Consider the following 4164-nt stretch of genomic DNA (forward strand, 5'->3'; position numbering starts at 1 on the left):
GCGTGCAATGTGCGCGCGCGCCCTCTGTCCCCGGCGGACGGGCGCAGGGAGGGAGGCGAGGCGAGGCGAGGCGCGCGCCCGTGTGTGTGGCTAGGAGGAGGGAAGCGAGCGCAGCCGGAGACCGTCGGCGCGCCGGGGGCGGTGACTCAGCACTTTCTCCGACGCCTAGGCTCGGTCCGCGCGCCTCCCTGAAAGGAAAAAGGGAAATCGAAATTGCGTGGCTGTTTTTCTTCTCCCACCCACCCCCTCGAGCCCCCTGCAAAGAATAGGTTGCTTTATTGATCTAATAGTAGTAGTAGTAGTAGTAATAATAATTGTACCCACTCTGCACAGCTTCCAGCATTTGCAAAAACATAGGTAAAGGTAAAGGGACCCCTGACCATTAGGTCCAGTCATGACTGACTCTGGGGTTGCGGTGCTCATCTCGCTTTATTGGCCGAGGGAGCCAGCATACAGCTTCCGGGTCATGTGGCCAGCATGACTAAGCCGCTTCTGGCGAACCAGAGCAGTGCATGGAAACGCCATTTACCTTCCCGCTGGAGCAGTACCTATTTATCTACTTGCACTTTGACGTGCTTTCGAACTGCTAGGTTGGCAGGACCAGGGACCATGCAATGGGAGCTCACTCCGTCGCGCCGACCTTCTGATCGGCGAGTCCTAGTCTCTGTGGTTTAACCCACAGCGCCTCCCGCGTCCCTGGAAAAACATTTAACCTTAAAAAACCTTCAGATGTCTCTTGAAAGATATATAACAGCTCATCTCCTTGACATCTGATGGGAGGGCATTCAACAAGGTGGGCGCCACTACACATACTGGATATTATAACTAAAAGCCTGTGGGTCGTTTTGGTTGTTGTTGTCATCAACAGGATCCCTAGAGCTCTTTGTGAAGAGGGATCCCTTGCTAGCCCACTCTGGGAATTGTAGCTCCGGCAGTGCAACTTGAGGATCGTTAATGCGCTCCCAGAATTCTCTGGAAGAAGCCGTGACTGTTTAAAGTGATGCCATAAAATGTATACACCCCAAAGAGCTATATCTGAGGCAGCATAAAATATCAGCAGTGTATGGTGTGCATGTGGCAGAGCCAGAGTTATGGGGTGGGGTGAGGGGCCATCTGGATTTTTTCCCGGAGGGTGGGAGCCTCCATAGGGATGCAATTAAGTGTGTGCCAAATTGGGTCTTTGACCCGGGTGAAATAAAGCCTAGTTTCTCCCTAGGTATGTGGCCTAGGTAAGATGACTGGAAGTGAGTGCACTTAGCCTTCCTGAGACAAAGGTTCAGATGTCACCCAGGAAAAGATTATTTTGACAAGTAGCCAATGGAGAAGTGCTAGGACACAAGGACAAAATAATAATAATAATAATAATAATAATAATAAATCAGATAGACTGGTAGCAACAGCCTCCAGTGGTTCACTCCTGAGGGCACTGAACTGAATAAGCTGGGGTTTGACCCCCCACCAGAGGAATGGGAGTGGAAAAAAAAGATTCTTATCCTTTGTACGGACTTTTAAAAAACAGTCATTATCAGGGGTAAAAGGAAAGGTCATTTGGGGATTCAAACCCACAAGGCAAACAAACACCACAGAACAGTTCCCTAACCATTGAGTCGCAGCAGCAGACAGCAAGCAGACGCATCATGGGCATTTGTCTCCCTGCTGCCCCAACATCTGGTTTCAGATGCTAGAAGCAGAGAAACTCCAGGAGGAGGTCTAGCTGAGTGGAATAGCTCATGCTTTACACACTGCAGTTCCCAGAATCAAATCTAGCGTACAACCCCACACTTAGCAAAGAGGGGAAAGTATCCCCTCTCATGCCCACTTGAACCCATTACGAAGAACACCGCTGGCAGATCTTCAGTATAGGATTATGCATTATCTATCTACCTTTATAAGGATTTTTTTAAAAAAATTGATATGAGAATTTCCTCATACAAATGAAATTGCAACAGTGCAATGATAGGACATCAGTTACGAAACGGCAGCAACGATAAGCTGCTGGCTATTGGAGAAAGGACGTCAGGGAAAGGGACGAGGCAGAAAGTTACAGAGCAAATTGTATATCCAGGCAACTAAAAAATCAGAACAACAACTACAACATTAATGTCAGAAACTAATAAGACTTGAAAAAGTTAGGCCTACAGGGATCTGGCTGCACGGTAGTTATTTTTATATGCATATGCCAAAGGCCGCTTGCTGGGTGGGGTAAAAACATGTACTTTGTACCTTTGCATAAATGGAAACACGTGTTATTTTGTTTTTACATGTGCACGTTGAAGATAATGTTGTTGCAGAGCTGGGGCGTGAAGGGCAGGCCCATTAAGATACAGTGAACTAAAAATGTGTGCCTACCCCTCTGGGAAAATGAGGTGACTCCTAAGAAAGCAAGTTAAGGATTGCAGTCGAAATATCTCTGGCTTCTGCACCTTTTTCTCAGGACGAGAGCACTGTGACAAAGCAAGCCTGCACTTGACCCTCTGTACACAAAGGTGGCAGTTACGCAACTCCTAGTATCTTGGGACACACAAAAAAAGGCTGTGTCATTCTGACTGAATAAATGTCATGATTGCTCAGCTATAGGGTGAAACAACTATCTGATGATTTGGCAATTTCCCAGCTCTTGTGACAGAACTCAGAACCATTTTTCTTGTATCAGGATTCCTGCGCTAAGGGCTTAATTGTAGAAGATATTAGAACATAATTAAGGGCCAGCGCTACCAGTAGGTAAAGCAAGACAGGCTGCCTCAGGTAGTAGATTTTGGGATACTGTTGAACGGCAGCGAATGGACAGAGGAAAAGGGCTGTCTTTCTTTCCTTCTTTCCTTATTTCTTCCTTTTGAATATATTTCATTAGAATTTATATAGAGAAATACAAAGCTTAATACCATTTTTTTGTCCAAAACTAAAACATTGATCTTAATAAAATAAAATAAAAACAGAGAAAAAGAGGGGGGAGCAGGAAATATATATATAGAGAGAGAGAGAGAAAAAAGAAATAGACAAGATTAAAAAGAGAGATAAAAATAAAGTTCAGAAATTAAACAACTTCCAATTCTTAATCTGACTGCTGTATATAAACAATATTCACTTCAACCACTCCAGTACAACTGCCTTCAAAGCCACTTTCTATAAAGCATCCTCAAATCCAAGTGTCATTATTTCTTTTTCTTTTTCATGCAGAAAGTCTGAGAGGTTTCCAATCTTCCATAAATGCTAACAATGACTTTTCTCCGATTAAGCATGTCAGTTTCGCCACCTCAGAGCTAAGTCCGTTAATTTTAACACCCGTTCTTCCACTGTTGGTAGTGATTAGCTTTTCCATCTTTGTGCATCTCCAGGTCATCTTTCATAAAATTCTGCTTTCCTTCACTTCCCTATGCAAGGTAAGGTTGCATCCAGATACGGTGGACAGGAGATAAGTTGGGATCTCCTGGTAAGATCTCTGGGTGCTTTTTCAGGAGTCAAAGTTTCCTGCTTCCCAGTGCCTTAGCGATAGGCACAACAACAAAACAACTTCCCCTCCTAAATTAGACTACTGAACTTAAGAAAGCTAAAGATGAGTGTGTACTTTAAGTTCTGGTACTGAAAACAAGGGACGCAGGTGGCGCTGTGGGTTAAAGCCTCAGCGCCTAGGACTTGCCGATCGAAAGGTCGGCGGTTCGAATCCCTGCGGCGGGGTGCTCTCCCGCTGCTCGGTCCCAGCGCCTGCCAACCTAGCAGTTCGAAAGCACCTCCGGGTGCAAGTAGATAAATAGGGACCGCTTACCAGCGGGAAGGTAAACGGCGTTTCCGTGTGCGGCTCTGGCAAGCCAGAGCAGCGATGTCACGCTGGCCACGTGACCCGGAAGTGTCTCCGGACAGCGCTGGCCCCTGGCCTCTTAAGTGAGATGGGCGCACAACCCCAGAGTCTGTCAAGACTGGCCCGTACGGGCAGGGGTACCTTTACCTTTTACTGAAAACAAATTCCAAGCTTAGGGTATGCTTAGAAGCATTCAGGTTGTTGTTTTTTTAAATTATTCTAACGGAATGATTCTTGTATCTGGGTCTGGTTGTGGATATTAAAGGTAAAGGGACCTCTGACCTTTAGGTCAAGTCGTGGATGACTCTGGGGTTGTGGCGCTCATCTTGCTTTACTGGCTGAGGGAGCCGGTGTACAGCTTCCGGGTC

Source organism: Podarcis gaigeae, assembly GCF_964106915.1.
Source record: "Podarcis gaigeae genome assembly, chromosome: 3".
Lineage (NCBI taxonomy): Eukaryota > Metazoa > Chordata > Lepidosauria > Squamata > Lacertidae > Podarcis > Podarcis gaigeae.